The following is an 11,539-nucleotide window of genomic DNA, read 5'->3' on the forward strand; positions in this document are numbered from 1 at the left end:
CTACTTCGCCACCATCCACATGCAGCGTGGCGCAAAGGCCATGTCAAACCATTGGGCGATCATCCAGACGGCCTGCAACAAATCGCATGGGATCGTCGAGGAGATCGCGGCTCGCCCGAAAAGCGGCGCCAACATCGAGGGTCAGGTATGCACAACCGCTGGCTCTCGCTTCTTTTCGCTGTGTATGTCGCCGACACTTGTTTTTCGGCTGCGCAGATGGTTTGGATGTTCACCGTGTACCGCCAGGACAACAACGACCAAGACTTCAAGTTCCTCCATGTGTTCAGCCGGATCGAGAAGTGCGAGAAGTGAACGGATGTCCGGCGCACCCTCGCCAAGGACAAGGAGACATACAAGGCAGACGCGCCCGCCCCGGGGGGGCCGATGGGCACCGGGACGGCAACGAAAAGAGCCAAGACGGCGAAGGACGCCGCACCGGCTGCTGAGCGACTGAAATCATTGACCGAGCAATGCATCGCCGACGCCAAGAACCACGCCGCCAAGAGGGAGGAGTAATCCGAGGCGCGATGGTCAGCGTTGATGACGAACAGCGTCGTCAAACTCGACTTCCTCCGCCAAGAAGAGGAACACCGACCTGTTGTTCTTGATGGGGGCGGACATGTCGACGATGGACGAGCAGGTTAAGACATGGTGCTTGGCGGAGCGCGGCCTCATCTTGAACTAGATGCCTTCGACCACCGCGCCTACGCCCACGCCGACCCCAACGCCGACGCCCAGCCCGAGCGGTGAAGCCACGCCGACCCCCAGCCCAGAAGCCACGGCGATGCCGACCAGCCCGTGCACAGCAGCCATGCCGACGCCGAACAGCTCGAGCATAGAAGCCACACCGTCACCGACGCCGGCCAGTCCCACGCCCGAGGAGCCCGTCATTTGATGCATTCCTTTGTCTACGCACCCTTCCTTTTGTGCGCCGAACTATCATTTACGTTTGATCGCCGAACTGTGGCATCGTGATCGCCGAACTTTGTGGCAGATCGCCGTTGATCGCCGAACTTGGGGCGTTTTTTTGGCAGCCGGAAAAGACAAGTTTGAATTTATGTGCGTCTTGGGGCCAAAACTTGGAGGCGCAGCTGGGAACTGCATCCCCCCAAGGCGAAAACACCACCGGCGCATTGACCAAACCACTATCGCTGGGTGCGCTAGGGAGCCGAACGGCTAGAGATGCTCTTACCTGGTCAAGGTAAGAGGTGACCGGTTGCAGCTTTCTTTATTTACACATGCTAATTATTTGGTTCCAGTTTAATCAAATCAACAGTTCGTATATACCCTTATCTGCCAGAGGTAAAAAGGACCATGCTAAAACTGTTCATAAAATAAACACAATCCTGGCTATCTACGTAGCACAATGCACTACTGGAGTGCTGAGCCTGAATGTTAGGCACATTACTCCCTTCCATGTGTAGCCGTTTTTCTTCGAAAAGGAGGATGATCCCCAACCTCTACATCAGGGTTGCATACAATCATTTTATTAATTATTCATGAAGAGCTTACAAAGTAATATATTAATAAGTCTGAAGTCACCATCTCGACAACATCTATCGCTACCCCTACCAACTTAATGAAGGGGTGCAGATTGTCTGAGCCGCATACCGAGACCTCAAACAAAAACCCAACATCTAGAGCCGGAGGCCTCAACCATGCCGCATTGCCAGGACTGGGGCACACACCAATCTGGCACACACTCAGTGGACACCGCATGCGCTTGCTACAGAAGCTGCCGCCACCGTCTTCCACTGATCCATCTTCAGAGCTGGTAATGACGCATCGACCTTGCCAGGCCTGCCGTCGGCGCCACCACGGTGCCAGCCAACACCACCTCCCTACGCGCGTCCATCATCACACATCCGTTGCCACCACGCTGCTGAGACACAACATCGTCGATGCGTCACATGAAACGCCGCTCCACTGTTGAAACCATTCACTCGTCCCTCCAGCCAATGCACACCTCCAAGAATGACGCCCCCAAGGAGGGAACGACACAAGAGTGCCGCCTTTATCAATCAACTGATCTAGGGTTTTCCCGGAGGTAGCGGATAGAGGTCTGGAGCTTCTCCACGGCGTTGCCTTCAAGAAGGGGACGGCGCAGAAGAACGCCACCATCGCCGACCTTGGTAACTAGCCAAGAGCAGGCTTTTCACCCAGATCTGCTCGACGAACCTCCATCCAGCATCACGTGCACCGGATCTGTAGAGATCTCGACTATGGCCAAAGCAAGCCAGACTCATCAGACGCACGCTGACCCGAACCGGATTAACGGAGCCTGCGGCCATGGCGTCCCCGGCTGTCGGAACCACCAAAACAAGCACCATGGGGGGATGAACACCGTTTGGACAAGGCTACTGGGAGCACAAAGATCCCCATCGCCGCACCAACGGAACGCTTGAAGGCGGACCCATGCCGCTGCACCGCCAGAGCCAGGTTGATCCGCCTTCATGTTCCGCGCCACCGTGTCGTGCCAACCTGCCGAAGAGCGCCGCCGACTAGTGCGAGGGCTTTGCCCATGTGGTTCCGGCCGGCAATGGCAGGGGAGGGAAGGGGCCGAGGGGGCCGAGAGTGGGGCGGCGACGTAGGGGCCAATCCAGTTTTCCTCCGCACAGGACAGTGAAATCCCGACGATGTCTAGCCATAACAAATTGATCTAAACGTGGTAACAATAGTAACAAATTGTTACAAGTTTCCCATCGTGCATGCACTTCGTAATCTAGAACCCCTGAAGTTCCGGTGGTAATGTATTGCAACGAATTTCCGGTGGTAATGTATTGTTGCCTCATGGTAATGTATTACAACGAAATCACATAGTACTGCAACATTACAACCGGGATGCATGCATCCCGACAACAGAGGGTAACAAGAGAAACTAAATTTGTGGCAACAATAGCACACCCTATATTGCCACACAGTACTTCTCACTGTAATATACCCATGCATGCACCACAACAATATTTTGTAACTGTTGCAGTAACCTGCATGTCATATTGCAAGCTAGAGAATTATTACGGACTAGTACTACTAAAAGTAACTGAAGGGAAACCGTATGTGGCAATGAGACTGCCACGGATTATTTGTTGTTGCAATACTGCCATGGCAAGATCACTCTCTGAGAAGGATGGAGTTGGCGGTGATAGCGTCGGCGAAGACAGCGTCGCAGCCGCCGCTCTGGCAGCCTGCACCACAGTAGCCCGGGCCGATGCCACAATGGCCCCACTGACTATGTTAGTGCAAACCCTGCCACCATTGTCCTTACCGCACGGCTTGGAGGAGCTGCAGGCGCCGCTTTGGCAGCCGTTGCTGCAGAACTCGGAACCGAGGCCGCAGTAACCCCACTGGCTGCAGCAGAGGTTGTTGGGGCATAGCTTGCCACCGGCCTGGCTGCCGCACTTGATGTTGGCGCGGCAGGGGCCGCCCTGGCAGCCGGCGCCGCAGTACTCCTCGCCGAAGCCGCAGTGCCCATACTGGCTGCAGCAGTGGTTGTTAGGGCAGGTCGCGCCGGCGGCCTGGGTGCCGCAGCGCTTGCTGGTGTAGCAGGCGCCGTTCTGGCAGCCGTTGCCGCAGTAGTCGCCGCCCATGCCGCAGTACCCGTACTGGCTGCAGCAGAGGTTGTTAGGGCACTCCATGCCGCTGCCCTGCTCGCCGCACCTCTGGGCGTGCGCGGTCGCCGCGGCGAAGGCGAGGACGACAGCCGCGCCGAGAGCGAGGGCCCTGGTGCTCATCATCTTCTTCCCTTTTCTTACTGGCTTGTCGATCAAGTGCTGGTTGTGTGCTTGTGTGTGTGGAGTAAACACGTGATGATCCCCACTTTATATAAGCGCTCTGAACTTCTGGTTACAGTCCAGTTCGATGTGGCACCTCTTGCCATGCAATTGCGCGCATACACGTGTTTCACTCGTTGTCAACGATCTCAACCCGATCATCTGATCGAGGAGATTGTTAATGTATGCGATGTGATATTGATGCCAGATCCGTTCTTGATAGATGTGGCACTGCACTGTACGTAAGATTCGTAATGTTTATATGCTATTTATGCATGCTTGCATGAGACATGCATGGAGCGCGAGCTATTAGAGTAGTAACTTATAGGACTAGTACGTACGCATATGCATGTGATTACACCTCGTCGTCCCCATCCACAGAAGCAACCCAACGGACACGTCGCGTGCATGGCATCTGATCGATGTGGACGTTGTGCTCTGCGTCCATGATATATGATGGAGATCTTATCCTTTTTCTTCTGATGAGAGCACGTACTATGATGCGAGATGTAGTTTTGAGAGTCGTGTGGGCGTGACATGCATGGAGAGAGCTGCATGCACGTGACCAATTAATGGAAAAAATGGCAGTGGCATCTCGCACCGGATATCCTTTGTAAGGAAACATGGTCGGTTGTTAGGAATCTTGCAATGGGTAAGGCAGGCCTGATCCATCTTTAGTTCAGTTGATCGAACCATCGAAGTAGTAATTTTGGCTGCAATTGTTTTTCCTCGGGAGAGTAATTGGCTAGAGTAAAATTGAAGCTAAGCTCGAGTATCATCGCAAGTACTCTCTCTTCTTCTTTTTTTCTGCAAAAACTTCCGACCTATTCATTTTCAATCGTGACAGTACAACGAACACCAGAAATAATAAAAATTACATTCAGATCTGTAGACCATCCAGCGACGACTGCAAGCACTAACGCGAGCCGAAGGCGTGCCGCCGTCATCGCCCTCCCTCGCTGGAGCTGGGCAAAACTTGTTGTATTAGACAATCGGAAAGTCGTCGTGCTAAGGCCCCATAGGACCAGTGCACTAGAATAGCAATTGCCGTCATTGAAGAGTAGTGTAGATCGAAAGGATCTAATCTAAAGGCACCCGAACATAGACGAATTATGACCAGATCCGAGCAAATCCACCAAGGACAACTCTGCCGGAGCCACAACGCCGAACATCGACCAACGATGCTAGACGCACCACCGGGATGGGGGCTAGACGGGGAGAACCTTATGCCATCTTCAGGGAGCGGCCGCCGGCTCGTCTTTCTAAGCAGGACACAAATGTTAACAAAACTCAAAGGAACGTCTAAAAATGAAGTCCACCCGCCGGCAAGGGCCGCAATCCACCATGCCACCATGGCTCTAAGGCCATCGGAGACGAGGCGGACTGGCGGCGGTGCCGACAGAAGGCAGAGGAACCCTAGGCTTTTTTAGGGTAGCAAGTATTCTCAAATGGGGACAACATGGTCATCTCTTAGGTTTACACCACTGATCTCAAATATTTTCAATGCTTACTACTCCCTCCGTCTCAAAATAAGTGTCGTTGATTTAGTACAAAGCTAACTAGGCCCAAGACTTTGTTTCGCCAGAATTGCTTTTAGGGAAAGTAGTGGCTGCACCCCATATGACTACCTCATTTGTGTGGCTAGATGTATTATGTGTTGTCATGTTGGTAATAAAAAATCATTTGAGGCAGAATAAACAATAGGTCTTGGCCTGCTGCATATTTTCCCTGCATTTTCAATTAAATGTTAAATACAGAGGGTAAAAAAGAGCTAACAAACTCTAGGGTCTAGTTGACTATGTGTAGAGCTGTAAAAATAAAGACACATGTCACATAAAAGTCTTGGCCCAATCAGAGAATTGGGAGTATGCTTTCCTTTCGTATCATTTTCAGCCATGTATTGTTAACTATTATTGGATATATTGTCTCTAGCTTGGCTTTTATATGCCAATCACAATATATATAACATTGTAGCCAAAGATGCATCTCAAAGAAACATGGTGAAGTTTGATAAAATGAACTTCCAAATTAAGTGTATCTTTAACCTTTTGTCCAAATTACTTCTATATCTATATCTATACCTAATACTAAAGGGAGGATAGTTTCTCCACTTTTTTTTGGTCCATCAATCCGTTTCGTCAGTGTTTAATAAAAGCATTCCGTATGTTGTCTTTTTTCCCTAGGTCGTTTGTTGCATCAAAACTAATATTAAAGGGAGGATTGTTTCTCCACTACTTTTGGTCCATCAATCCATTTCAGTCGTCTTTTTTCGGTCGTTTAATAAAAGTGTTTTGTATGTTGTCTTTCCCCACCTAGGTCGTTGCATTGCATAAAAAAATTGTGGTAGACGGTCTCGAACCACGGTGGCCAAAGTGTGCAGGCACAAGCCAACTCATCTAGCCTATATTACTTACATTGATAAAGAAGGTATGTATGTATTGGTTAAGGGTGTTTCCTATAAAAATAAAAATCCTTAGAAGCCAAACACCAAACACTGCATGATGAAACAAACAGGAAAAACAAACATTGCCTGGACGAAATTCGGTCCACTCCGATTCCAATATCCTGCACATATTTGAGTTGTAAATAAAGGAAAAAAGCTACGGACTGAGGGAAACAAAAAAGATTGATCAATCTAATCTCGCTTGTTGTATTTCCTGCGTATGCCGGCCGACGGAATTGATCGCTAGATGACTAGATCAGCTAGCTTGCCGTATTTCCTAGCTTTCACGGAATCGATCTGGTGGCCTACTTAAGCCTTGCTTCGTAGGGTCTTGTACCTTGCTGGAAAGCATAATCGCGAGGTGCGACTCAAGGTCAAGGCTGCGCCAACAAGAACAACACGAGCCCCATGGTCGAGCATTGCATCAGCGAGCTGATTAGAATTTGCATCGAACCAGGAAAGCTATGTGGATTATAGCGTGCTGCCCCACATGACTTGGAGATGGAGATGAAGCGGATGAGGCATGAGCACCAAGGAGCATGAGGTGTCAGCTAGCAAGGCCAAACCCAACGCCATCAGTAAAGTCGACGATGACAACGCCGAAAACATAGAGGAAAATAGACAATCAGTCGATGATGGTCGGGCTGGATGCGTAGAAGGAGAACTCGGCAAAGATCGGCATCCAACATGAGTGCATATCAACATCGGTTGCACCTACGTACGGAAGGCTGCGTATGAGCGGAGCATCGCCACCTCACCACCTTATTAGAGGCCAACTCGTTCATCTTCTCCAACTATACAGGCAGCTCCCCTAAAAGTTCGACAACTATTAACAGGTAAACACGTTGTACATTGTCGTGCCATGGTATTAAACCTTGATTCTGACCTATGCCTATATGACCAGCACTTGTCTTTTCTCGGAAATTGTCCTTTCTGTATTATGTGAGGGTACTAGCTGCTAACTCCACATAATAGAGAAACTATAAGTTTTTTCGAAAAATAGAGTCAGACACAAGTTTCGAAGTAATTACACATAATAAAAAATGATCACCATCATAGTCCAAGTTTTATTTTTAAGCAGTGAATGCTACATGGTTGCTGATTGCCTAAAGCGAAAGCAGGTTCAGTTGTAAAATGAGATGCCAAATATTATGGACTAGACCATACGTGGCAAAGATTCTTCTATTACGGTATGTGTGAGAGGTTGTCTTGAGACATGATTGAGTTAGCGGCGTGTAGTATTTTTCTTCTCTTCCATTGCAAGACACAGGAATATTTGCTAGTATTTTTTAAAGGCAAATTTATTTCATAGTAACTTTTTTTATCACCTTTTGTGTTGTCATGCAAAATTATAGGCTTCCGTGATCATCTCTGCAATATATCCTACCTCCTTATCTAAAGGTATCTATTTTTCCGTCAATTTTTGTCTAAGAATTTACTTCTTAATGTACTTTGCACCTCTGTTGGGCCAACCCACGTTGTCATTGACAACCTAACTAAAATTTTGCGGTCCTACATCCCATGGCATCAAAGCATTTTGCCTAGTTTGGATACTGCAATATTGTGTCTATGTGTTCATGCTCTGTTCTATTCTTCAAGAATCAAAATTCAAATGGCTCTTCAATTCACTATCTCGTAATCAAGTGTTCCACCTCTCTGAATACTACCATCATTAGATTGCTGAATCTCACAACTATCATCAGTACATGTGTAGCAGATCTTATTTGAAGCCTGATCCTTTGCTACTACTATCTCATGACTCACCACATGACCAGAACGACAACTTGAGCATGGATTTATATTTAACGTATAAAAACTAAATTACTATTTGAAAAACATTATGCATTTCATTTCTGGTTGGAATTCCTTTTAAAATCAATTAATGACTTATTTAAATTTTAGCTATTAGCGAAATAGAATTGTAGTATTCATCCGCCTAGTACATCAATCGAACTGCTCATTTCCAAAGTTAAATCCAATATTTAATTTAGGGAATCCAATTCAATTGATTTAATCGACCAAATGTTTAGGTTGGTCAAAACCATAGTAAGGAGTTTTTTCCTTCATATTTATCGTACGAAAACTGCCATGCGCCTGTCTTGGTGGCCCCATTCTGTCAGATATGGTACACTTCTGCAATTTAAAGAAGGAGATCCGTGTTTACAAACCGTGTGAGATGCAGTTTAGGGACTTAGAAGAACATTTTCTTAGTTCAATCACTACACTGAACCATACTTAGAAGCCTTGTTTTGAGGAATCGTGTGTGTGTGTGTGTGGGGGGGGGGGGGGGGGGGGGGTCCCCACTTGAAGATATTACTCAAGATGGCCAAGGCCAATTTGTTGCATCATCAGAAGTAGGCAAGAGGAAAAGTATAACCTTCAAGAATTGGCGGTGTCCTTCTGTTTCAGTTTCCCAAACCTTTGAAACCAACGGGTGAAGTCATTTAACATGTTTCGTAATGTGGTGGAGATATGTTGATCAATGTCGCAGAATACAAGCACATTCTCAAATCTTTCAAAGGGCGTCGAGAATAGCGGTGTTCCAAACTTGGCGGAGTAGAGGTATTGGTGGCTGTAATTCCTAAATACCATTAATATCTTGGATGTTTAGGTCAATTCCAAGTGTTACCATATCATGACGGTGGAGGGGCAATAGAAACATGTGCTCTGTTGACTCAGTTTGATGTTGGCATCTTGAGCTAGAACTTGACTCGACAATATGCTTGTGGTGGAGGTTGAGGAACTAGCTTGCAGAATAAGAGCTGTAGAAATACATTCACTTTATTGGGTACATACTCTAGACTCCTGGATGAAGTGAGCATTTTGATCTATGAACCCCTCATGCATGAAAAATTCCGTAGGTGTGCTTGGTGGAGAAGGGAACTCCTTTGTTGAGGAAAATTTTGTCCTGCCTAAGCCCGAACACAATGTCATGCAACTAAGACAAGAGAAACTACAATTTCAAGGGAGCCACTTGCGGTTAGGCGATTCCTTAAGTTAGACCTTACACCATTCAAGACTGAGATACCCAGTTCAATGGAATGGGTGAAAATTAGGTTTTTTTAGGGGGGGGGGGGGGGGGGGGGGAGGGGTAGGCTAGTGGTAGGTGGTGGAGCTAGGTATCTTGCCAAAAAAAAGTGATGTGGCCATCTTTCGTCATAATGAAACCTGTTTTAGTTTAGCTATTTGTTGGTTAATATTATTTGGAAGAAAAGAGTCATGGTTCTGGGTGCAAGTGGCGTTAGGATTCTGAAGTTGTACCCAACACACCCAAGGATTGTTGGTGGGTAGGAGAAATCTAATGAAAAAATTCATGAGTAGGCAGATATTCTATGTACTGACATTTTTTATCGTTAGACCACCAAATTCTCTTAGTTTGCAAACATTATCCCACGCGATTAAGCATTGTGCACTTGTGTAAGTCTGGTATGTAGCCCAAAAGAGCGCACGTCGAATAGCATCCACTTCTTTGTGCACCTTTTTAGGTAGCCGAAAGAAAGACATGTAATAAATAGCTAGAGAGTCAATGATGGCTACCAAGAGAAGTAGTCTACCCTCTAGACAGAAGTATGCACGCCATTGGGATAATAATATGAGACAACGGGGCATAAATGGATCAGAGTGCGCAGGCCAGTAGTTTATCTGGAGATGGTACACTAGTAGAAAACAGAGTTTTGGTCCAGGCCGGGTAAGCTTATTAATCCCGGTTCACTCATGAACCGGGACCCGTGGGGGCATCTGTCCCGGTTCGTGAGGCCAGGGGGCCCGCCGGGCCTCGGTGGCCATTGGTCCCGGTTCGTCTGGCCCCTTAGGTCCCAATTCCAGACACGAACCGGGACCAATGGGCCTTGCTCCTGGCCCACAACCATTGGTCCCGGTTGGTGGCAGGAACCGGGACCAAATGGGGTCCTTTAGTCCCGGTTCCAGCCACGAACCGGGACCAAAGAGATGCCTATATATACCCCCTTGTCCGCAAGCAGAGCAGTGCACTGGTCTGTTTTTTTGGCCGGCCGTGGGAGAGCTTTGTGGTGCTCTAGCGCACATCCTATGCACATGAGGTGTTCGATGAAATGCCCGAGCCACACTTAAGCTTTCTCCTCTTGAAGCTCCTTGTCCAAACTCCATTTTCCTCAAGATTTGTCTAGGTTTGGCGGTCTGTCCTGTCCCGTCCCCGTCCTCACCGCCGTCGATCGCTCGCGCTGAACTCGTCGCCCGCACCACCGTGGTGAGCCTCTTGATCTTATCTTCTTTCTAAAAGAAAAAAGTTCTTACTTGTATGATTTAGATAGATACTTGTGTAATTTTCTTACTTTTATTATTATTTGTTATTATATAGTGCGATGGTTTTGGTATCCGCCTCCGTTGGCCCTCGTCCTGTCTATGATTCGGATGTGGTATATATTACCTTTTATAACTATTTGGTTCATTTAGTGTTTATGACAATTATGCCGACCAACGTGATATAGAATTTTTTTATCTAGGAGGTATGTGAACCGGAAATTCCAACCGACCCTATTGTCGAGAGGTTAAATTTAGTTGAAGAAGAAAACAATTACTTGAAGGAAAAATTGAAAAAAAATTGAGGAGGAGAAGATGATTTTTTTCGTGAATACGCTAGGATGCGTATCTTTTCATTGATAGGTAGGGAGTGTGTACAAGCAGTACAAGAGAGAGGAGGGGGGATGCAGGCTTACATTCTTGTGCACAGGGGGCAAGAAGCAAGCTGCAGAGCGTTGGTGACGGGTCGCTCAGCCCGTGTACAAGGTGTGGTGACTACTCAAGTAACGATCTAAGTCCGTGGGCGCCCGCTCTAGCCCATGACCGTGCCTCATCTTGGATAGACGCAATCAATCTTGGCACGGATGGGGTCTCGCCATCGAAGATACAACCGTTGCGGTGGCGCCAGATGGACCACGCCGTTAAGATGGCCAGCGTGGTGAGTCCTTTATGGTGGCAGGCGGGGGAGCTGGTGATGGCCGACGTACACCATGGGAGGAATCCCTCATGGCCAGATGGTGCACTGACGGTGGCGCGAATCCAGGCAAGAATGACATGCCAGACTTGCCTGGAGAAGGGGCAGCCGATGAGGATGTGCTGCATCGTCTCCTTGGACTGATCGCAGAGGGCGCATCGGTCGTTGTGCGGGCGGCCGTGCCGGGCAAGTCTCGCGGCGGTCCAGCAGCAGTCCAAGTCAGAGAGCCAGGTGAAGATCTTGAAGCAGAGACGGGCCCAACATCACCAGGTAAGGCACCAGAAAGAGGCGTCGATCGATCCCGCGAAGAGCGCCCGATAGCATGACCTCGCAGAGTACTTGCCATTAGCCGTC

General features: G+C 48.2%; 1 pseudogene; it reads right to left on the reverse strand.

The window, feature by feature from the left end:
• Nucleotides 1-2,773: 2,773 nt before the first annotated feature.
• LOC120968411 (uncharacterized) lies at nt 2,774-3,777 on the reverse strand (annotated as a pseudogene).
• Nucleotides 3,778-11,539: the final 7,762 nt, after the last annotated feature.

Source organism: Aegilops tauschii, chromosome 1, assembly GCF_002575655.3.
Source record: "Aegilops tauschii subsp. strangulata cultivar AL8/78 chromosome 1, Aet v6.0, whole genome shotgun sequence".
NCBI lineage: Eukaryota > Viridiplantae > Streptophyta > Magnoliopsida > Poales > Poaceae > Aegilops > Aegilops tauschii.